We start from the raw sequence: 26,176 nt of genomic DNA, 5'->3' as shown, positions 1-26,176 counted from the left end.
TCAGTCGAAGAGGCGTTATAACTTTACGGTCAATCCTACTATTACGTGGTAAAAGAGTAGCCCAAGAGTTGACAGTGGGTGGTAATGACTAGCTGCCTTCCCTCTAGCTGCTAAATTAGGGACGGCTAGCGCAGATAGCCCTCGTGTAACTTTGCGTGAAATTCAAACCAATCCAAAAGAATGCGGAGAGTGTACTAATGGTAGTATTTTAACCATATCGTTTTCACCATATCTATCGCTAATGGCATATTTAAATAATACTAGTATACCTAATACAAATGTCCTGCGACAAGTATAATTAATTACAGCTATCCTTCGCCACCTTAGGAAAGGTATTCATACCATAAAAACTACTGGAAAAATAAAATAACCTGAAAACCGTTCGTTATTAAGAGTTACATATTCTTACGTACGGTTTCCCTCACAAGGCCTAACTGACACAATCGAAACAATGTCGAGGCGGTCTCGGTTCTCCGCTGTTTGTTGAGGTAGATACGACAGACACGTTTATATCTATATCTACGTGTTCTTTCATAATACACCATAGTTTATGAGATAAGCTGCTAATCACGACAATCGTGACTGATAGTAACTAAATGTACAACAATTTCAAAAATCTAAATCAAAACAAGACTGAAGTGCATTTCATAGAAGTCCTGATAAGACTACAGAATGATGGCTTGTTTTTCATAATGGATTTTACGTTTTATATATATATATATATATAACCTGTTAAGTACGCGATAAAGTGAGAAATCGGAGAAGTTTAAATCGTCAATACAAACAAGTTCACGTTTAATTTAACTATCATGAGAACATATCTGTCTTCTTCTAGAGCACTGCCGTGTGAGTGTAGGATATGTAACATCCCGAAAAAATGAAAGTTCCGCTTAAAGTATCCCACAGTCTACCAGTTTCGAGTTTGAGATAAGTAAATGAAATATTAGAACAGGCCTCTTAAAACAAAACTATTCAGGTAAAATATTCGTGACGAACAAAAACTAAACGTGTAGCACATCCTTCGAAACTTCATCCATTCTACCCGAGTTACTTTTGTAGATCAGCCCTCAGATACTTTCTCTTCAGGTGACGCTCTAATTTAGAAGTGAAAAACTAGAGAATGGACTTTTTTACCAATAAAAAGTGGAATTAAACATCACGTTACAACGCCACAAGAACTGAAAGAATAAGCACTTTCGGTGATAAAATTCGAACCCTCGACCCGCAGATTGCGAGTCAAGTGCCCCTCACCACCATGTCACCATTGTTTGTTCAGAAATATTTTTATTTATTATTATTTATATAAAACTCAATTTAAAGGTTATCAATGAACGAACGGACAAAAGGAAATAATTTAAATGGATAAGTGAGGTGATAAACTTTATCATTACATCGAGGTTAACTGTAGCTCTGAATAATTAGTAACCCTTTAGTAATTACTTCAATTTAGCGTAACATTTATTTTTGAGCTTATGAAATCCTGAAGTAAAACAATGACATACGTACACAACTGTCTCTTATACGAGTATCAAAGCGATTTGTTGGCCGGTAAGCTTAATAGTATCACAACTCTCAAGAATATAACCCAAAATTCTAGCTTTACGAACCTTCACGCTACTCGCTGAAACCCCAGGATGGAAGTATACGTTCTTTTTCTGAGACCAGAATGTTGTACTTGCTGTCGGCATCGCTACCGTCAGTTTGTGGATTAATCTTCAAGAAGTTACTGCCATCTAGTGAATATTTGATGTTACTTCCGAACAACGTGATCTTAAGATTTTGAACAATTACACATAATTTCGGGAAACATCTTTAAACTAAATACAGTGATTTCAAAAGAACTATGACACATTCTCCCTTGTGTAATGTGAAAACTGGTCGAGGTTTCCACTAAACATTCACATTAACCAGAAAAGTATAATGTTCTATGTTTCTAAGGAAAGAGTGCAAAATCGGCATGTTACGTCACTAGTTTGTTGAGATAGAGGGCTGCTGAATAGTTTTTTAAACAACCTTCATTAACATTTCAAAGCTTCAAACTACAAACAAATACATTTTCTTTAAAAGAAGTAAACTCTCGTGTCAAATAAATCTAGAGACCAGAAAACCAGAGATCTTTGAATAAACTTTGCAAATACAGAGATATTGGAGCCATAACTGTTCAGAATACACATCCATTACAGCTGTAACATTGACAATATCAAATAACAAGTAGATAGCAAAAACCAGTTCATATAATGATTTCTGAGTATGATTAATAAATATGTGCACGTTGATCATTGTTAGGTGTAACCTTGACGACAATAGCTTATGACAATACAACTTATAGGTATGTAAATACATTGCTGAACGTGTTATCCTGACAATATATTCTTATAACAAGTAAATTCATTCCTGGACGTGTTACCCTGAAGACGACAACAACTTATAGGTGTGTAAGTTCATTACTGAATGTATAACCTTGATGATAACAAATTAGAAGGGTGTAATCATTCCTGGACGTGTTACCCTGAAGACGACAACTTAGAGGTGTTCTTAAGTTCATTGATGGATGTGTAACCTTGACGTTTATATACATGAAAAGTTGTCTTTCACTGCGAGTGATAACCTAGATAATATCACACAGTTTTTAGAAATAATTGTAAATTACAGAGTAGTGCACTCCTCTGATCACACGGGCATAAAACTTCCCACGTGCGCTGGTTCACTTGTCGGTCACTGTAACGAAATATGCTTCCATTGGAATGACGTAGTAAGGGCGATGACTTCCTTTAATGCCATTAAGAAAAAATTTAGTTTTTACACGTAACGAGAATCACAAAAAACCAAACCTCAATTTTAAAATATCAAGGTAATAAATAAATAATAAAAAGTCAGTGTATTTATTTAGCTTTTGATATTTAAAATAATTCGAAACTACAATTGTTCGAGAAACTTCACTCCCGATCGAGCGTGTCTTTGTATGCAGTCAACTTTCAAAACTGTATGCTTTTTTTTTTTTCTCCAACGATTCATGTTCTTACTTCTACATAACGCCCCCAGTGACTCAGCGGCACGTCATCAGAATTTCAATGCTAAAAACCGGGTTTCGATACTCGTGGTGGGCGCAGCACAGATGGCCCATTGTGTAGCGACTCCGTCGACATTTTCACTGCCACGTGAATTTAGATTTTTTTTATCACTAAGAAGCTAGGATATCCTCATCAAACTTTCGAAAGTGTATCTAGAGTCAGGTTAAAATTTGACGAAATATTAAAACACGTCTTTATTATAATTATTATTGTGTATCAAAAACCTGACTTATTCAGTTGTCAATAAAAAAGTTAGGCTTAAATCCATTTAGAGGAGCCACTGCACCAAATTAATTCTCTAGTCACTTCTGAGTTAGAACGACCAGACGTCCCGGGTTTTGGTAGTTTGTCGTCCCAACATCCCAAGAACTTTTCTCAGGACATACAGAACGTCTCAGTTTTATGATAAAGGGCTGTTGTTGTTGGGCTACCTGTGCTCTACCCACTACGAGTATCGAAGTCCGGTTTTAGCGTTGTAAGTCCGCAGACATATCGCTAAGCCGCTATTGGAGCTCTTATGATAAAAACATTAAACTATTTGTCATATCGAATCACAAATGTAATAGGCCTACTTGACTTGATTATTATTGTAGTTTATAGTTCCCTGTCGCCAAACCCTCTCGAAAGATCCGTTCTATACTTGGTGAGAAACCCAGGTCTGAATGTGAAGACAGTTAGTTGCTCATGGTCAAAACACATTTTTATATAATATGTACTGAATTTTATGACTGTTTATTGAAAAATAGAACTTCTACGTTCCATTTATTCTTCACAAAAAATATGACTAAAGGCTCTTAAGGTAATGTTAATCCTAAATGTATTATGTTAGAAAATATTATGGATTATTAAATAAATCCGAATATGAAGATGAAATGGATAGATAATTGAGGATTTCTTGGATATATAATTTTACAATTTTTTCTCATTTCTTTTGTGCCTATCATAAAAAAGGCATTTGAAATTATTTCAAAATGACGTCAGTGTTAATATATTCTGAAATACTGTAGAACATTTCAATAAATTTAAAGTAAATTAATCAAAGTTATTTCAAATTTGTAACAACCATTTTGAAATTAGGGGCAAGGGCTTGGTTTGGAAACTTGTCACCCTACGCTGAGTCGTGTCTTCTTTCCTTTTATCGCTACCAATTTCTTCTTCCTAGTTCTCAATGGTTTCACTTTTGTTGTACTTACAAGTCACAGCCGCTACATGTTCCTCAGTCCACTCTGATACTAGTGTCCAGTCTTTACCTTGAAAGAGGTAGCAACCCGAAAGCCTAGGAACAAGTTTAACCTTCTATTTACATTCACAAACAGATGTGATAGATGTAAGTTGAATTTCTTGTCTTTTCGTTCTTACAACAATACTGAATACTTCAACCGTATACCCATCAGTGTAAAATTTAGTTTGTGATTCAATGGCCTTTAAAAACATCTACTTCTGGTAATGCAAACAACAATCAGATTAAAGAATTTCCATTCATATCAGTCAAATCACTAGACATAAGTGTCACTGAGCATACTTCAACTGTCTTCTTGTTGACAAGACTTTGCACCAATCAGTACTCCTAGTTCAAGAAGGAATTCGACAGGTGGGAATGTAAATAAAACAACAACAACAACAAAATTTATTTTGGAATTCACGAAAAAATTTCAAAATTCGCTTTTGCTGAAACTAAGAGGTTTCAACTCGAACAGAAAACTCAGCTCAACTGTGGCGTCTTTTAGTCTCCCTCTACTCCTGAGGTTACATTACATGAAGGAAGTCCACAGTGCAGTAGCTGCTGGTGGACTGTTAACTAATTGCCGCCACTCCAATCTGTCACTTCAGAATTACGTAATGCTATGCGCATAGTCCTTTGTCTAGTTTTCCGCGACATTCTGTAAACAAACAAACGCGTTTACATGGCCGGATGTCTTATCCGGGCTCGTTCAGAAGTCAATGGGACTATGTTTGTTATGTCAAAATTGGGTTAGATAATTAACTAAAGAATTTGTCCTTATACGCCACTTGACAGTTGGTTTGATATTTCTTCAAGTAACATCAGATTTCACTGGATGCCTTCGGCATTCTTGCAGTTTTTATGGCTCTTTAGTAAGACAAAACAATATAACTGAACCGGCTACAATGAAACAAGATCTTAGGTTGAAATGAATAATCGATCAATGAACAGACTGGTGTGAATTTGTTTGTTTGTTGTGAAGCACAAGGCTGCACATGGATCGAGCCCCGAATTTTAGGATTGTAATCCCTCAAGCTTACCAAGATACTCTAGGGAAAAAAAAAGTTCACGCCCTTCTAAATAATTCTCAGTGAATCATCTGTTCTTTCTGGTGTAATTTAACCATTCCTCAACACAGGGATCGAACTCCGAATTTTCGCAATTTAATCCCTTAAGCTTACTGGGAGAAAGCTAGTGTTCAAATGTTTTTGTACATCGGAATGTAAGGGAAAAAATTGACAGTTATTAAATGACAAACTTGAGGTTGTATAGTAGTTTATAAGACGATTAGAATTATTCTGAACAAGTAAAAATCAAAACTAAGATCATGGCAGGACACCGTGAAGCTGCCAACTAAACAGATGTTTCAGCCAAATAATCTGCCACAATTCGAAACCACAACTATTTATTTATCATTATTATTTTTAATTTTAGGTAAATTCTGACTTCACTAGATGGCGTGTCACTCTTAACAATTTTAGTTAACATCAATATATTCAAAGTAAACGAAGTTTGACAATGAAAAGGGTTACAATACTTACTATAAATAACAGTTTGGTCTGTTTGAAATTAAGCCCAAAGCTATACAACGGGCTATCTGTGTCCAACCCACCACGAGTATCGAAACACACTTTCTAGAGTTACAAGTCCGCAGACATACTGCTGTACCACTAAAGCAAAATAAATAAATTACATCAATCCTAAGTGAATAACTACAATACACTGCTATAATAACAATAATTTAATAAAAACCACAACAATGTAAACATTAAATGAATAACAAACAAAATATTGTACATATTAGAAAATGTGCAATTTAAGTGAAGCCTGAATGTTGTTTTATGTGGATGGTTTGTTTAATCAGTAATTCCAGATCAGTGTTGGCCTTACAAAGGATATTAATTAAAAGTTGATAACTCATGTTCGTTTCCCATTTCTACACATATTGGAGTATAGAGGAAACGCATGAGTTGCTCTGACTTTTTTGTGTTTTAATGGAAACTTTTGTGTGTCACTGCTCTATCTTTTAGGTGTTTTGGTGTTTGAATAAATTATCGTTAACGTAACAATGTATTTTAGTCACTTACACATGAAATCATATCATGTATACCTTTGGTTTAGATACTAAACATGGAATGTTTATCTGTGTCCCTTTCTGTTTAAAAATAACGTTGTTCATCTTAAGTACCGCTGTCCTTTCTGTTTGTTTGTTTTTGAATTTCGCACAAAGCTACTCGAGGGCTATCTGCGCTAGCCGTCCCTAAGTTAGCAGTGTAAGACTAGAGGGAAGGCAGCTAGTCATCACCACCCACCGCCAACTCTTGGGCTACTCTTTTACCAACGAATAGTGGGATTGATCGTAACTTTATAACGCCCCTACGGCTGAAAGGGCGAGCATGTTTGGCGCGACGGGGATGCGAACCCGCGACCCTCAGATTACGAGTCACATGCCGGGCCGGCTGTCCTTTCTATTGCAAGCAGTTAATTTATAAATTTATTTATTTATTTTTATTTTAGGAAAATTCTAACTTTACGAAATAGCGAGTCACTCTTAATTTTTTTTTACAAAATACTCAAAAATGCATAGGTTTACAGTAAAAGACATATACATAGTTGTTGTTGTTGTTTTCAATTAAGCACAAAGCTACACAATGGGCTATTTGTGCTTTGCCCACCACGGGTATCGAAACCCGATTTTTAGCGTTGTAAGTCCACAGACATACCGCTGAGCCACTGGGGGGCCATACACATAGTAAACCCCTGTCTAATTATTTGTCATTATATTTTTATTTTAGGAAAAGTCTAACTTCACGAGATGGCGCGTCACCGTTAAACTTTTTATAAACTAATACTCAAATGTATAGGTTTTTAGTAAAATAACAAAGTTTGTTTGTAATTACGTACAAAGCTGCACAATGAGCTACCTGGGCTCTGCTCACCACGAGTTTCGAAATCCATTTTCCACTGGGGTGAGTCCGCAGGCATGCCGTTGTGCCACTGGAGGGCGTATACACAAAGTAAATCAACGCCTATTTATTTATCATTATTTCTAATTTTTTTATAAAGAACTTCCACTTTAATAACAACTCTATAAATAACAATTAAATGTGAAATTTCAATTGTCGTTACTAATCTGAATTTCTGTTAGTTTATCTTGTGATAAATACATAATTGATAGTAATATTATTAACATTAATTATACAAATACATATGACTCTACAATTTCAGAGAAGGCACTTTATAAATTTAAAACGTTTCCAGTCTGAAATAATGGCACTTTGATATTTCAATAATTTTGTTTATATGTTGTTAAGTTCAAAACTACATACTGAGCTATCTGTACTGTGCTCATCACCGGTATCGAAACCTGGTGTTTAGGGTTATACAACTTCGTACTTACCAGTAATCCACTTTGGAACTATTTTTACAATAATTTAATATATTTATTACACTACTGTCAAATTATGGTGGTTAGCTAGAGAATAGTAATTCTAGAATGTTACTACGTTACTTGCACTAATTACTTCATCCAGTTTTGGCATGACAAACATGCAATAACATTGACTTCTGGATGATCCCGGATCAGATATCTGACCACGTACACAAGTTTGTTTGTTTTCAGAATGTTGGGGAAAGTTAGACAAAGGGCTAGTCGTACGTAGTTCTAAAGTGACGGATTACAGTGGAGACAACTAGTTAGTTACACGAATGATTTTATAGAAGATATAAAAGTAAAAACCATGACACATCAGTGATTCAGAAGTTTCTCGTATTTCCGAGTCTTTCTCCACCCTTTACTCAGTGTTTCGTGCAGAAAACATTGTCACAACTGGTTGAAAAAATAACTTCAGACTCAGCGGGACAGTCTGACTTCAGACTCAGTGGTAAAGCCTCCATCAAAGACGAAAGCATGCCTTTAATGTTAATATCAATACGTGTAGTTCTTGTACATAAATTCCAAATACCCACAAATTCATACTAAGAATCATAGAAACAGCCCCCGAAACAAACATCATAATTATAAAAGTATGGGTCCTCAGTCGCTCCGTCACACTCGACTTTTCTGAATTTCGTGAGTTACACTCTCCAATTCAACTTTTTCTTCTTTAAATCTCCCCATTTTAATTGAATTCAATCGCTAACATAGGTGCAAATAACTCCTAAATGTTGGCACTTTTCCTGCTATAGTATATAAAAGCCTGTCGAGAAGGAACTTCCCAGGACCAGATCAGACATGGCGTTGTGTGTGTGTGATACCACATTGTTATCACGTCAAGCCAGATAGGATCTGAATAAAAAAAAATGGAAAGTCTCCCGTAGTCGAAAACATGGAAGTGCATTCGTACCCTATCCACACTTTCAAAAAAATATGTTAAGCATTTGTGCAAATTTGTGCTTAGAAATTATTACAAAAAATCCTTTGTTAACACAAAAGGTTGATACCAATTATCTGTAGGGAAGAGAACTACCTTTCTTCAGAAGAGGAACATGTGTGTATGTAAACATATGGTCATCGTATGTTTTAATCTTTCATCCAAAGACACTAATATGTAACATTTGTGCTCAGTTATATGTAATGGGAAAACTTTGGTTTGTTTGGAAGTTCGTGCAGGGCTACACGAGGGCTATCTGAACTACCAATCAATCTCTAATTTAGCAGTAAAGGAACAGAGAAAAGGCATTAGTCCTCACCACCCACCGCCAACTCTTGAGCTACTCCCTTACCCACGAATGGATTGACCGTAGTACCATTATTTCGCCCCACGCCTCAAAGGACGAGCATGTTCAGTGGGACGGGTGTTGGAACCTGCAGTCAGTCTGCGACCCGAACGCCCTAATCAACTGGTCATCTGGGAAATGATATTTCTCATTTCTTTTATTAATGTCCTTTGTGTATTACCAGTTTTGTGTAGAACAGTTTTGTTTTTCACTGGTCTTCCGTCAATTTTGACGGGTTTTTGCGTTTGTACATAATATTATTATACAATTACATATAACGTTTGGTTAGACAGGCAGAACAAGCTTCACAAAGGTGAATTACATTTTTAAACTTCGTGTTTATTACATATGATAGCTTTACAAATGAAATACTAATTTAAAAAAATTAACCAATTCCTTGAACGGCCATTGACCTATCTAGAACTAATCAATGGGAAAAAACTCGTAACTTCTCTCGTTTTAGGGAGGTTTAATTTCCAATCACATGATGAGCAACACACACTAATTTGACCCCACTTACTTTTACTGTGGTTCACTTATTTACTTTATTAGTTATTTAAACGATGACCCCTTACAGCATATGCACAAAATACCACATCCATTGTCCTCGCGGACTGTTTGTTGAATTTCGAGGGTAATTTTAACTGGTCGTCTCTAATTTTGAATTTGTAAAACATAGGAAAAGCAGCTAGTCATCACTACCCATTGTCAACTCTTGGGCTACACTTTTTACCAAAGGTACAAGCTGAAAGGGTAAGAATGACATATTCAAGGACCGAGCCATCCTCGAGGAAGACACTTATTTCAAAGTTTTAATTTGACTTTTATCACTTGAATTTGCAGAATTCTAATTTGATTTTTATCACTTGAATTTGCAGAAGTGTGAGAAACGTATTTTACTTACCAGAAAATACAGAATCTGACAAGCAGACATGAAATACAGACAAGTGTTATATCATTACCACCTTCTCTGGAAATCTTCGTAAACATGTCGTGTGTAAAAACAAGCTCTATTTCTCGTGTTATGGGCAACACGTGATAAGTTTCGATTACCAGTAGTTCAAGAAAATCTGTACGAGGTGGAGGGAGGTGTATTTTGTTTATTTGTTTCACAATTTAGCACAAAACTACACAATTTTGAGCTAACCCACTAGAGGGAAGGCAGCTAATAAATAAAAACCATCGCCAACTTTATTCATCTATTCACGTCTGATGAAATAGCAGAATTTCATCATTACTCTTACAGCGAATCCGCGACCTCAAACCATAAATCCTTGGATTTACCGCTCGGGCTTGTTAATCTCTAGGCAACGTCCAGCTCTTAAGATAGTGGATTATAGACAATAAGCCCCGACAGGTGTCAAAAATAACGTTACTAGTTATGACAGATACGCATGCTCCACTTGACAAGTCGTCACGTAATGAACAGTAAGACTGTATACCAGATGAGGACTGTCAATTTTTATTTATACTTACCTGGTGTCAAGGCAAGTACGATTCACCAGAAGCCAAGTCAGTGTACCATAGTCAGTTCTTGTTCGTTCTCTACACTAACAAGTTAGTACCACAGCTTCGAACCGCCACACGTGCTATGAAGCGTTGTAGAACCACATCCGTCTGGTGTCCACTGTTTGTACTATTTCATGCATAGTTTCAGCATAGTGGCTCATCCGCATAAAATGCTAATAATTAGAGAAAAACAGTGTTGCCACGTGACTACGAGGCCGAAGGTCAACGCATACGATAGCATTTTGATAAAATTCCGCGCAGTCAGAGGGTGTGACGAAAGGAGAGAGATAAAACTGTTTTTATACAGTCCTCGAATTCCTCAGTGCTTATCGTAAACATCACAAATGTGACGTAACACAGCTTAATGTTTTCAATTCGGAGACACTAACTCGTAGCCCGTAACACAGGGGGTCATGGTCGTCCCATACCCGATGATAGAGTCGGTAGGAAGACACAATTGTGTGAAAGTACTTTCCACTCACTCCTGGAGATAGTCTCAAACAATAAAGAATGGCTTCCGAGGACGTAGTTTCCGTTACTGTTATTTTTTCCGCGTTTATTTCTGTCTTCCCGATAAATACCACAGTCTTTGTTCGTTTGTTTCGAATATTCGCGCAAAGCTTTACGAGGATCATCTGTGCTATCCATCCTTAATTATGAACTAAAGGAACAAAGTCAACTGACCAACAGTACTCGCTGCCATCTCCTAGGCTACTCTAATCGAAGTGGGATTTCATTGTCGCACTCCAAACACACCCACAACTCCAGAGTGCGGGTCGCGAACCATATACATGAGTGTGTGAAATACAGTTGAAACTAAAAGTATAGTGAGTGCGTTATTTTCAAAAGAACATACAATTTTCTTGCTATTAAATAACAAAAACTTTGAATTTTATCACCTCTCGTAAATTTCTGTAACAACTTTCACGGTTGGAAATAAGTAACTGTCAGATAATGCGTTCTAATATAACCGGGAAATACCTTTCTGTTACTTTTCGCAAAAAAAATGGACATAATGATTCCAAGATATATATACTACAATTCATAAAAAATGAACTACCTTCACATCGCATTGTCCGTTAAAAATATATATAATGGGTTTTAGAAATATTTTCCTATACAAATATCTTCAGAAAATAAACTTAATATATACATTCTTACACTACTGTTAGTGCCCGGCATGGCCAGGTGGTTAAGGCGGGTTCGAATCCCCGTTACACCAAACATGCTCGCCCTTTCAGCCGTGGGGCGTACATAGTATGACGGTCAATCTCATTATTCGTTAATAATAGAGTAGCCCAAGAGTTGGCGGTGGGTGGTGATGACTAGTTACCTTCGCTCTTGTCTTACACTGCAAAATTAGGGACGGCTAGTGCAGATACTCCTCGTGTAGTTTTGCGCGAAATTCCAAACCAAACTACTGTTCGTTTAAAATGGAATCTAATATGTAAAAGTAACATTTTCATATTACTGTCCGTTCAGAATGAGTCTAATATGTTCAGAAGATACATTACTATAGTCCTGTCAATAAAAAAAATGGAAACTAATTGCTCAGAAAAAAACATTCTGTAGTCCTGTCTTATAAAGGTATGAAACATAATGCACTCAAGAAATACTTTATTGTACTATTGTCCGTAACCAATGGAATAAAACGTGCCCAGAATATACATTCCTATACTATTGTTCGTAAATGAAGGGAATCTAATAACTTGCCTATCGAAGACAGTGTGTTGGTCACGTATTCTAATTTGATTCCAATAGTCACAGGTAGTATAGTCTTAGATACATGCTATCAGATGAATGGTAATAAGTTGAAATATAACTGGAGGTAGTTAGTATCCTGATGAAGCTTGCTACCATTAAAGTGTTTCTTTGTTAATATTATTCGTGTACTTGTGTGTTATTCTTTGCATTACAACTTGTACGGGATCTTTGCAAAACATATATAATACGTATGTACTTTAAAACCTTATTCTTACAAAGTTATAAAGAAATTGTGTCGTGAGTAAAGCCACCAGAGTGAGTCGACCGTAGGTCATTTACGGTCAGCGTACCAGACTGTAAATCTCAAGAACAATGGTTCACCTCTTGCTGTAAATTTGTTTGATGGATACGTTACAAGAGTTATAGTTGAATTCCACTCTTCAACTGCCCCAGGCCAAAGCTGATAGAGGATGCTGTTGCCTCGCTGTCTTCCATACAGTCCCTTGGCCACGTATGGCCAGGTAGTTAGGGCCCTCGACTCATAATCTGAGAGTCGCGGCTTCGAATCCCCGTCACACCAAATTTTGTTCGCCGTGGGGGCGTTATAAACTATTCGTTTGTAAAAGAGTAACCCAAGACTTGGGGGGGGGGTGATGATAACTAGCAGCCTTCTCTCTAGTTTTACACTGCTAAACTAGGAACGAATAGCGCAGATAGCCCTCGTGTAGCCTAGTTCAGTTTAAGAAAGTGTTTTTATTTCTTTTACCAAACATTGCGATAGTTCACCGAGCGATAGGCCTAACTTCACAAATACCTTCAGTAGTTTATTTGTTTACTTCTCCCGTGTCTATAATTTCCATGTATATGTTCCTTATACATTTTCGTATACAACTAACATTCAATTTCTCAAATTTATATTATTGCGATGGCTGGTAAGGTTTTAATATCCATCATACCAGCCATCTTGAGAATACATTTTTACTTCAAGTGGGTTTCTCGTGACTACAAATTTGTCAAATTTACTTGACTTATAACTGTAAATATTGTTCTAATAATGGTTAATATAGTAAAAATGCTGCTTTTCATGAATTCTGGGTCATTTCTCATACATAATACAACTTGTAAGTTCAGTGATAATAACGCCACCTGTTGCATTCAATAAATACACAGCTAGCAGTCAAGCGCAACTGAGGTATTAGCATGTTAAACTGTGGAGCCGGAATCCATGATTCGAATTCCATTTCTAATACCTAGAAAAACCGTACTCCTCAACTAGAGACCAAGGCTGCATTATAGATACAACTGCCAAACCCCACTATCCAGTCTGACAAGAACAGTTCAGTAGTTGGTGGTCAGTGCTATTAACGAACTTCAATCTATCGATTCGAAATTAAGTCCCGTTAGCGAAGACAGCTCTTAAGAAGCTTTGCGCAAAATCCATTAAACAAAAAATTACGAAATTAACACGACAAACATCCAAATATCAACATTCTACATCATTTCGTTCATGCAACAAGCACCTTTCTTCACACACAGATATATATATTGATAAAATGTTATTCTTTTATTGGGCAGATGCTTTCAAATTTTAACTGTAAGTTCAACCTACTGTGTAGAAAATGTCATGTAATGCACACGGATTTCCTGGTCATAGACTGTGAAGCTATTTGATGGTAGCCTAACCTCGAATCTAAGTCCATGCATGAAGTCAGTTCTCAATACAGATTCTACCTCGATATCAATCCCCCACACATCATGAAGCGTAGAGAAACTTCCTACAGTAAAGGTAATTTCCAACTTTCCTCTTGATGGAAAGTTATATCAACTCGCTGTTTGCATCAATACATCTTTCTTCATCTATTGAGGCAATGGCTCACCTTTCATGACCAAGTTTGGTCAAACTATTGTAACTATAGAATTAGTGTTAATCAACATTGTACAAGATACATCAATACATCTTTCTTCATCTATTGAGGCAATGGCTCACCTTTCATGACCAAATTTGGTCAAACTACTGTAATTGTAGAATTAGTGTTAATCAGCATTGAACAAGCTACATGAATACATCTTTCTTGTCTGTTGAGGCAATGGCTCACCTTTCATGACCAAGTTTGGTCAAACTATTGTAACTGTAGAATCAGTGTTAATCAGCATTCTACAAGACTTCAAGTCAACAAACCCATAGTTTCGTGAACCCGTTTCTTTAAATAACAGAGGGAGTATTCTCGGCTAAAACAATATCTGATTGGCTCTTTGTTGCTTCCTTGATCTGGTTGTGTTCGAACCCATGTCCTTAGGGTGTTTTTCTTAATATATTAACAACTATTGATTCTTCACATTTTTGGCTGTAATGATTAAGTTTCTGACATCTATAATAGTTCCCTTTTATTGACATTCTTTGGAGGACGTAGTTGTTCCATAATGCTTTTTCACTAGAAGGCATTGTTATTTCGTAATGCCTTTTTATTAATTCCCGGCAATATAGCTTTTCAAGTTACACTTGTAACCTCTATTATTATATGGTTAATTTCCTTTATTTTGTGTAACTAGCTGTCTAATTAATTCTATCAGTTCTTCTAGAGGCAGTAAATATTTCATTGCAACCCAATAGGTTGATACAATAATATCTAGATGGTGAATTAAGTTGTTTAGTTGCAACTCTAATGGATTCAAGGTCCATCACCAACTGGAGAGTTTCCTTTAAAAATATAGCCTACTTGCTTCAATGTAATTCTTATTCTTATATTCGCGTCAGCTATGACATCTGTGAATTAGCCGTGTATCGATGAATCCTTTATTTCACATAGAGCATCTAGACAAGATGACTGGGCAAGCCTTTCCAAATATTTTGTAAGTTTGTATAATATATCTTTTTTTTTTTTTACTCTTTACCAGGTTTCAGAAATTTGTTGCTCTGGATCATTCCTTCTCGTGTGGCACTCTAACCTGCTGGATAGGCAGTTATCAATATTTGATAGTTGTTACAGCTGTCAACTGGAAGGCTACTTAAAACACTGGTATGATTAACTGGGCAGAAAAATTGATAGTTGATTATTCATTAACCCAACGCATCCACTCTACATATTACTTAGAACTAAATCTAACATGCCTATCATGGTACCTTCTATAATAATAAGTATGTTTCTCAATTGGGCAATGTTGTTGAAACAGCCAGCTAGATTTTGGAACTGGATTTAGTAGTAGTATGATTGGACTAGTCCTGAAAAGTCTTATAATAACAAACAGCACAGCTGTAATGTTAATATGTGTACATCAAATAGATTGTTCCTATTTAATATTTTGTAGTGAAAGGTTTTTGAAGTTGGAAATCTTAAGAAGATGCAGAAACAGATGTGTTTTTTTTTATCTTTACATTTACCAATTCATTTTTCCAATGTTTTATTATGTCACTGATGTTATTTTATACCTCTATACTGAACTTCTTCGATTTTGTTATTACAAACCTTTTTTGTATTTTTCAATCTTGTGGTTGTAATCTCTTTGTGTATATATATATATATATCTCAAAGAGTTCATTTGTAGTCTTCAATCCCTTCTTTTTAATTAACCCTTTTCTTAAACGTCTGTATTTCTTCTGACCTTCTTTTAATTGTTTTATCATGAATAGTTAAGCTTTAATTTCATTTCATGATCAGATTGTCATTTTGAAATTTAGACAAAGTTCTGTTTTATTCTAATCACAACAATTCGGGCCTGGCATGGCCAAGCGCGTAAGGCGTGCGACTCGTAATCCGAGGATCGCGGGTTCGCGCCCGCGTCGCGCTAAATATGCTCGCCTTCCCAGCCGTGGGGGTGTATAATGTGACGGTCAATCCCACTGTTCGTTGGTAAAAGAGTAGCCCAAGAGTTGGCGGTGGGTGGTGATGACTAGCTGCCTTCCCTCTAGTCTTACACTGCTAAATTAGGGACGGCTAGCACAGATAGCCCTCGTGTAGCTTTGTGCGAAATTCCAAAATAAACAAACACAACAATTCTATTTCTGACATCAGTGTTACAACATATTCTATCGTTTTCTGGGTCGTTTTTTTATTATTTAGTAAAAAAAATAATGGCATATACGGTCCCCATAATGATAAAAACTATATTAATAATTCAGTAACGTTTGTAAAGGCCACATTCACTTACAGGCCTAATTTCATAAATAAATTTTTCAGCATAAGTTCCGCAACTAGATGTAGGCCTAACTTTAAATACAATGTTTCAATATAAACTGCGAGACAGATAAGTAGAAAACTCACTGAGTAATGGAATAGCAGAATAGATGCAAGAATTCTCACTGTTAAAACGGAATAAATTTTCTGACGGTGTACTAACTCACTGATCACTCAATAACTTTTCGTTAAATCATTATTTCACTTATTTTCATATTTATAATCTAAACTTATTTCAATTGTTTGACTCATATATCTTATAGTATTTAATTATTAAAAGCAATACACTATTTAAACCACAATTACGCATTATTGTGAAAACGGAAAACAAAATATATTTATTTTGCAATAATAAATGACTAGTTTAAATAGTGTATTACTTTACCCTCATTTATACAAATTACAAATCTTCTACAATCTAAATGATTATATCACAATCGTCATCAGCTCCCTCAATGAAGATAGGTTTCGATACACGTGCTGGGCAGAGCACAGATAGTCCACTGTGTAGCTTTTTGCTTAACAAACCAAACTAAACTCTCAATGAAATATCTAAATTAATATCTTAAAAATACAGTTCACAGCATTATATACCGCAATACAGCATACACTCCACGTGGTCTTTGAATAAATGTTTACGTTACATGCCTGTGGTTGGGGCACTCGACTCGCAGTCTTAGGGTAGCGGGTTTGAATCCCTATTCCACCAAACATACCAGCCCTATCAGCCGTGGGGCGTCGGTAAAGAGTAGCCTAAAAGTTTACGATCAGTGGTGACGATTTGCTGCCTTACCTCTTATATTTTACTGTTAAATCAGAGAAGGCCGGGGAACCTTTGTTTGTAATCACAACACATACTGTACTCAATACATTTTATAATCTGCTTTACTAATAAAACGTTTAGTTTTGTTTTTGAAAAAACAAATAAATTACTAGTAATCTAGTGTCCTCAACAAACAAAATGAAAAATACAGGATTTAATATTCGTGTGGTTATGACATCTGACACTAACAATGTTAGAAGATAAGTTTTGTAATGAAAGTGTTAGTAGACGTTTATTAAAATAACTGATAAACAGAATAATACTTTGGTATTTTTACTGACCTGGATTAATAAGCACCAGGTTCGCCTATATAGCATACTTCTGAAAAGCAAACAAACTTTATAACACTATTTTCGCAGCTAAATGTATTAGTATAGAGTCCACACGCCATAATTTCACCATATTTTAATGTCACAACATATTATAACAGTTATGATTTTAAACCAACCGTGACCTTCAAACTTGACTAATTACAATGTGTGTTTTTATCGTGTAAAATTAATAAATGACTATCATTCCATAGTGTTTACCTATGCAGTACTAGGCCTACAGTATTATCAACAGGGGACACACTATGCATAAATAATTTCCGCCTCAGTGTCTGAAGTTAAATATTCAAATTATCTTTATCTTTTATTTAAAAAAAATATTTTACATGAAAATCCTGTTTTCTAACCTATCAACACGCCAAGCAAGCCAGTTAAACATGTATTTATTTAGGCCACGTTCCACAATCTGCTTTTTAACAACTACTTATTATTATTATTTATGCCAACACGAGTTTTAAGCTATACACGTGGAACTGTCGATTTTACTAAACATTCTGTGGAGTTGAAACACAACTTCGGTACAGTTTCTCTAAGTCTAATTTTTTATTTGAAAATTCTGTGATATGCCTAAAACTTAAACACTCATGTTTGTACGAAATGAAAATGATAAACACTTATTTTAGCTAGACTAGAATTTCATTTATAATATTTGTATAGGTTTACTGAAATTCACTAAAATTTACTACTTACGTCTTTCTTACTCATAAATCTAAATCTCAGTCAATACGTCCCGCCAGGGGACTGACAACGACCTATCGAAACTAATTTATTTTACAGTAGGTCTATAACTTTTACGATATACTATTTACACTTTATATTACCTTCACACTCTATAGGCCTACAACTGATATTAGCAAATTAATGACAATAAGTTACTTATTTGTTAAAATAGAACCCACGAACCAATCATTAATTGATATATTAATCTAAACAGGATATTACCAGAAACAACACCTACCAGTATCTAATAATTCAAAGCAAGATGTGAACCATCCAAGGCAGGAGAAGCTTAATGTTTGAACTCACATTCCACAAGTGTGGACTAACTCTGGGAGCCCACAGCTAAGTAAGTGCCAAGTACGCCAAAATTCCTGGAAACAACCTTGAAGAGATGCTTCTGTTGTAGGCTATAATCTGACAATCCTTTTCTAACACTTGTTTATGTCGCGAGTTTCCTCAACCAGGATGATAGACGTCTGGAATTTCCACCTGGCTTTAGAAGAGTGAAATTAGTTTGACACATACCCACACATCCTTGCGTCATCTGGGTCACAAACTTTTGAGTGACTGTGTGTATGAACATTAAACACGCATGTCAATACTGACTTACTTAAAGTTAATGATATAGTGTTAGGTTTTTGTTTGTTTGTTTTGCATACAGTAACTACAAAATACGCTTGCATGGCTTGTTTAATGTTTCCCGTAGTTATGATGGAGCACTGACATTAAGCACGGCTGTTCAAGTCCAGCGATACAGAAATAGCTAATGACAGTTATAGAATGTAGACGCAACACAGAATTTCAGATTCCTTCCTTACATGACCTTCGTAGAATGATGATTACATTCCCGTAGGCACACTTTTTACCCTGCTAAATAAGCCTGTCCCGCCCTAGGCAAATTCTGGTGCTGGCCACAGGCATGTACAAGAAAAGTATGCTAGTAGTAACAAAAGGGGTAAAATAATTTACTAAGCAAACGAATCTCAAGAACAGAAGTTAAGTTTAGTTGTAGTAAATGGGAAAACTGACGAATTCACACTAATGTTGCGTTTTGTCCTAATAATTGTAATTTCTATTTAACATATGAACGTACAATTGTAAAATTAAAACACAAAATGTCCACTTAACGATTATATATATATATATATATACATAAAGAAACGTTTTCTGGTATTCTCCGATTGAGTTTTCATTGTTAAGTGATTGTTTCCTGTGATTAAGAGTTTAAAATGAAAGTACTATAAGTCAGGCAGTAAATTGGCGCGTGAAGTTTTGCGAAGTAAAATAACATTAGTGTGTACTAATAATTAGACAACTATATACTATAAAAAACAGGAGTGCCTTTTAGTAGATTGAAGAATAGCTGCCACTGTGTAGTTTTATGTTTACAATGTCTTTTCAATTCTACATATTCAGTTGTTGTTGGTTTTTTTGTTTTGTTTTTGGAGGGGGGACATGAACAGGTTCGATTTTGAAACGCGACAAAACTTTAAGGACTTTCCCGAACTTGGTAGACCAGGCGTAGCTGAATGACTAGCGTGTTGAACGACTCAGTTATTAATGTAGTGATTTTTGTACAGTTTTATTTATCCCTACTTTGTTTATGTAGTTTTTGTCATTGTCATCTGTACATCATACACTTTGTTATTTCTTTATTACTTGTTATATTTTGACTTAAATAATTTGGTTTAATTCACAAACGTTTGCAATCATGTTCACGACATCGTTTTTGTTTCTTTCTTTCAATTTGAAATTTGTATGACTTTAAATAAAATGATATAATTTAACAGGTATGACAATTTATTATATATTAATTTTTTTCCGATATAGATAGCGTTTAAGCCAACTGAAAGCTTTTTTTCCCCCCGAAAGTGATTTCAGTTGGCTTAGAGTTATCTTAAAGTGTTCACACATTAATGACTTATTGTGTCATTGTTCAACTTAAGACACTGTTTTAAATGGTCGAATCACAGATCCTTAATACTTAACTGTAGACTAAAGAAAAAATAACCATTCGGTTACATCTACAGAAATTACTTTTAACCACATAGCGGGATTAATTTCACTCACATAACATTAATCCCAATCCCACTATTTGTTGGTAAAAGAGTTGCCCAATAGTTGGCGGTTAGTGGTGATGACTAGCTACTTTCCATTTAGTCTTACACTGCTAAATTAGAGACGGCTAGCACAGATAGCCCTCGTATAACTTTACACGAAATTCTGAAAACAAACACTCTTATAACACATTCATAGTCGAACATAGCGAAGTATGTTTGACGGCACCGTGTCTAACACACCAAATCCTCTAGACAATTCGATACTCTAACCACTAGGTTACGCTCTCGCTCGTCTATAAGTTAAATGGCATAATATTATGTATAGTTACGCGCTGCTAACAAGTAAATAAGTATCAGTTTGTTTGTTTTCTTATGCAAAGCCACATTGGGCCATTTGCTTAGTCTACCGAGGGGAATAGAACCCCTGATTTTAAGCGTTGTAAATCTGAAGACTTAGAGCTGTACCAGGACTTTTTTTATTAAACACAAAGCTATACAATGGCATATCTGTACTATTCCCACTAGAAATACCAAAGTCGGTTTTAGGGTTTTAAGCCTTAAGGCTTATCACTGAACCACAGGGAGCACAAGCATTTATATTGACAAAGAATTCGAACCCCATTTACAAATACTAATCGTATGAGTAGTTTCTCACTTCACCAGTTTGAAACAACTGAATATCTGTTAAGTAGTCCGCTTTGTATCTTAATAAATTTGTTTTATGAATAGTCTTAGCAAACATTAATGGTTTGGTTTGAATTTAACGCAAAGCTACTTGAGGGCTATCTGCGCTAGCCGTCCCTAATTTAGCAGTGTAAGACTAGAGGAAAGGCAGCTAGTTATCACTACCCACCGCCAACTGTTGGGCTACTCTTTTATCAACGAACAGTGGGATTGACCGTAACATTATAACGCCTCCACAGCTGAAAAGACGAACATGTTTGATGTGACTGTGATTCGACAAAAGTATATGCCTATATAATTTAAAATGTTTACTAGTATTATAACTTTATGAAAATATGTTTTTAAACAGAATAGGCTTAGTACTTACCTTCCCCTTTTTAGTGGCTCATTGTTAAGCCTGCGTGTTCACAACTCTAAAAACATGGTTTTGATACCCGTGGTGAATAGCGCACATCAACCAACATTATCCCCTTGTGGGTTAGCGAAACATTTCCGGACTTACAATGCTAAAATTCGGGATTCGATTTCCCGCGATGGCCAGAACTTTGTGCTAAAAATGATCATCTTAAAATAAGAAATATCCATGAGGCTGTTGATTCATTAGTCTATAAGAATTATCTTTATCGAGTCAATTTCAGTGCTTTAGATTCGTTTATTGACAATAAGCACCAAATAAAATATTTATCGTTTACGTAGCTTCACATCGTTAATTTAAAAAACAAGCAAACTATATTTAGTCGTCCAATTGTAGATGAAAATATGTAAAATTTATCTCGGCAAGAACGTGAAATTACAGTATGACGTATGTATGCTTGTCTGTCCAGCACACTGTAGAACGTTCCGTTACTTTGTACTGAGAAACGGGACAGACTCTGTCCGTTCAGTAAGCGAGAAGGTTATGATTGTGCTAAGATAATGTTTTCTTATTAAGCTAGCTGCACTTAAATATGGTGTCTCGTGGAATTGATGTTTATTAGTATTTCAAAAGGGGTTTACCTCGCCACCTCCCCATCCCCTCACAATGTCTCTACGAGAAGATTAGAGAAAGACAGACAATGCTACGGTTAAGGTAAGGGTTGCCAAGAGCAGAAGAGGAAGCCAGCGTCGAATGACAGTTTCAGAGGGGAACCAATAATGGTGGATGTAATTTTTATTTTGTTTTTTTTTTCTTGAAGGTGTGTTTTCTTATAGCAAAGTCACATCGGGGAATCGAACCCTAATTCTAGCCCCGTAAATCTAAAGACTTACCGCTGTCCCAAAGGGAGGGGGGGGAGATAGGGCTTTCCTTGAAGGTGTTGTTTGTTTTGTATTGGAATTAAGCACGAAGCTACACAATGGGCTATTTGCGCTCTGCCCACTACAAGTATCGAAACCCGATTTCTAATGGTGTGAGTCCGCAAATATACCGCTATGCCCCTGGGGGCTTCTTTGAAAGAGGACGTATAAGGACCTGTCTTGGAGTCCAAATTGCTCCTTGTTGTACGTATATTAATACATGTTCATTGCAGTAGGAAGCAAAATTGAGTAATCAAGCCATTGCCATTTGTAAGGGGGTCTGGGACATGACCCTCGGAATCGTTTTGAAAATTTAACGTTATGAGATTGAATCCCGAGCCATTTTAACTAAAAGTACTGCACATACACAACATAATGCATTTAATTTAAAAAAGCAAGTTTAAACGTGAGTTGTAGCTATACATGTCGTCAGGCCACGGCCAAACTGACATTACCCTTTGTTATGCTAGTTCCGACATAATGGTAACAGGTAAGTACAAATACGCTGAGAAAACACAAAGACTTACACTTCTTGTACAATCGCCGTGATGAAATAATAATCAGTGATGTCGAGAAAACCCACTTGTAGAGAAATATATATGAATTATACGTATATATGCAATAAATATATATTTCTCTACAAGTGGGTTTTCTCGACATCACTGATTATTATTTCATCACGGCGATTGTACGAGAAATGTAAGTCTTTGTGTTTTTCTCAGTGTATTTGTACTTATCTGTTACCATTATGTCTGAACTAGCATAACATGTGGTCAGCTTCCGGTTAGTTACCTCTGACATTACCTTTTGCTACCACCCTAGGCCTAATGCTTTGCATAGAAAGTCTGATATATGTTAAATTAACAAGATGTTACCTGGGTGACGCGTACAGTGAGCACCTGTAGTTGTTAGGCAAAATACAATTTTTGATAAAATAACACTGTGAAAAGAAAGGAGGATTTGAGTAGTTTATAACCTATTACACTACTGTTGTTTAACATGTTAGTACCTACTTGTACGTACCTAATAAGCCTATAGAAATGCCTCCGCAACTCTTTTAAATATTCTGCAGCATTTATACGTGCAAGTCACGTGCTTCGCTCGATGTTCGGCGAGAAGTGAACATGTAACGCAGACTTACTCCAAAATTTGTAGTTTACATGCCTGAAGATTAGCCTAAAAGTAAAACAGTCACATATCTTCAGAGTTTCACAGTGTTAAAATAAATAACTTATTAAGTTTTACTTTGGTTCACAAACAGAAAAATGTTCCTAAAATTCAGTCGCTACAACGAAGCAGTTACACTTCAACTCAACGACGTCACATCCTGTTTTCATAAATGCACGAACACTGTTTCCCGTGGAGGTTTTTATGCCATATAATGGCTACAGCGGTAAGCTGTAAACTAAGTGGCGGAGTTTTTACTTTCTGACCTCTATGAGCGACGGAACTAATTCAGTCATACCGAATTAGCTCGAGTTTAGTGAGTTTGGTTTTTGGACTATGTAGATTATAAATTCGTAACTCTAAAGTAACTTAATAAATGAACTCGCTAACATTAGGGTAGCAATAAGGACAATTAACAACCACCCTCGATGTTGGTTCAGACATCTTTATAATTCCTTCTGTACAGGAAATGTACAAAATTCAGAATAAATTTTATGATTTGTAGTGTAAAAAACTCTTTGGAAAGAAAAAAATATTAGTATATATACTTCATGCCTGAAAACGAAAGTCGGAATAAATTCCAAATGTTATCCTCTACACTTGTGTTTCTACAACAGGGAGTTGTCGTCCATTCAACTAAGTTTCACCATTAACATTCTACTAGAATAATGTATCAATGAGTGATATGTATAATATACATATCATGGTAATTCAGGTGAAATGTTTGAACTATCAGAAATACCTTTTGAATAACAGGAGATTCGGTAAGTTAATGTTAAGTAAAATAACGAAACTAGACAAAAAGTGGTACACAATATGTATAATCTTTATAACATATCAAACATCTGTTTGTTTTAATGCAAAGCCACATTCGGCTATCTGCTGTCCACTATGGGAGTTCAACTAGAATTTGAGCGTTTTGAGTCTGTAAACTTACAGTTGCCCTACCGGGAGAGGGGGAGGGTATACTAAACATTAGCACAGTACGTGCACTTGCAGCTTGCTTACACCAGACATCACTGACTACTGACAATAAGGTTCTAGTGGACAGTATTCAATGACGTTCTTTACTAATCTGCCAAATCCAAGGTTTCTTAGGTTCAAAGTAACATCGTATGTATCCAGCACGAAATGTAGTATCACGTGACTGGTCATTCACATTACATATAGGTGTGGCCATAATCTCTAGATATTATAAGAATAACTACTGAAGAATATTGCTGTCGACATCCATACACAAGATCGCATTAACACTGTTCTCCACGGGCGGTAACAGGTATTACTGACTTCCAGAATAACTACAAAACAAGGTTTACTTAATAAAAGAGCCATGTAATATTTTAGTTGACACGTATTATGTGAAACCAGCACATGCTGAACAAACAATAATTTCAAAACCCGCTATAATATTATAAAGAAATACAAACATATAATACACTCAAATGCTTTTATTGAGATTTTTATCACCTAAGTTTACCACTTTTTGAACAACATCCTAAGGGCCAAAAACTACAACAAAAATTAAATAATTTGATTTGTCTTAATTTTAAACGCGCAGGAGGTTTGGATCATTACAGATTGTAAGAGAATACACCTGTCATAAAGCGCCATTTTAGCGTAAGCATGCTCATTTTTGTGTTGTGATATTATTTTAAAGATATGATAATATAACACACTTCTCACTATGTTGATTATTCATGCCTAGTTCTTGGCACTTAAAACTCATAGACTGATATTTTCATAATCTTCGGTTTCGTTAGTATAACCGAACATGATATGGTTATAAAACTTTCAGAATTAGCAAGCTGCACAATATTTTGGTCAAAGACAAACCTCCATAAATCTATATCAAATAAAAATGGAGAAGACTCTTTATTTTTTAATCGATTTGTTTTACTTGTTTGTTTTGTTTTCTAATTTTGCGTAAAGCTACACAAGAGCTATCTGCTCTAGCCGTCCCTATTTTAGCAGTGTAAGACTAGAGGGAAGGCAGCTAGTTATTACCACCCACCGCCAATTCTTGGGCTATTCTTTTATCATCGAATAGCGGGATTGACCGTAACATTATAACGTTCCCACGGCTGAAAGGGCGAGTATGTTTGGTGTGACTGTGATCCGAACCCGTGTCCCTCAGATTACGAGTCGAGAGCCTTAATCACCTAATCATGCTAGGCCTTTTTCTTTTCTAATCGAAACAAAGAACATTTATTTTTACTATTATTTTGGATCATGACTAGAAGGTATAAAAAGAAGAAAATACGTGTATAATAAATTAATAACTTGATTACTATGCCAGTCAATTTTCTTTGACTTTATTTATTTATACGTATGTTATCTGACAGATAAAAATATCATATTCTTCCATGAAGACCACAAAGGATTTTGTGATATATGTTACTAGCGTCATCTATTGAATTGTTCAGAAATTTATGACATGAAAATAGCCGTATACTTCCATTCAATACCTGTACTTGTTTATTTGTTGTCAATTAAGCCCTAAGCAACAGAATGATCTATCTATTTGCGTTTTACCCACCATGGGTATCAAAACCAAATTTTTAGTGTAATAAGCTGTTAGATGTACACGACTGCTTCAGTTTAAATTTAATGCGAGAGTTATGATTTAAATAGTTTATGTAGCGCGAATGTTAAACTTCGTTATTTTTAGATGCGATAATTTATTGAAAGTTTGTTCACATAACTGTTTAAGAATCATACGTT

General features: G+C 35.7%; 1 protein-coding gene across 10 annotated transcripts in view; it reads right to left on the bottom strand.

Annotated features, from left to right (window-relative positions):
- LOC143231107 (uncharacterized) overlaps positions 1-23,668 on the bottom strand; it is a 58,131-nt gene extending 34,463 nt beyond the window's left edge. Inside the window, exons 1-5 of one of the 10 annotated variants that reach the window (XM_076465684.1) lie at positions 23,312-23,668; positions 21,381-21,577; positions 18,508-18,762; positions 5,835-5,963; positions 1,608-1,733 (exon numbers count right to left, since the gene is read on the bottom strand). The gene's annotated coding sequence lies outside the window, so the exon portion shown is untranslated. Of the gene's footprint in view, positions 1-409; positions 490-1,607; positions 1,734-5,834; positions 5,964-10,488; positions 10,638-18,507; positions 19,080-21,380; positions 21,578-23,311 lie in introns of those variants that run through there. The other 9 variants (XM_076465686.1, XM_076465683.1, XM_076465685.1 and 6 more) reach the window with 9 other exon arrangements.
- Positions 23,669-26,176: the final 2,508 nt, after the last annotated feature.

Source organism: Tachypleus tridentatus, chromosome 10 (assembly GCF_004210375.1).
Source record: "Tachypleus tridentatus isolate NWPU-2018 chromosome 10, ASM421037v1, whole genome shotgun sequence".
Taxonomy (NCBI): domain Eukaryota; kingdom Metazoa; phylum Arthropoda; class Merostomata; order Xiphosura; family Limulidae; genus Tachypleus; species Tachypleus tridentatus.
This window is presented reverse-complemented; position numbering and strand designations above follow the sequence as displayed.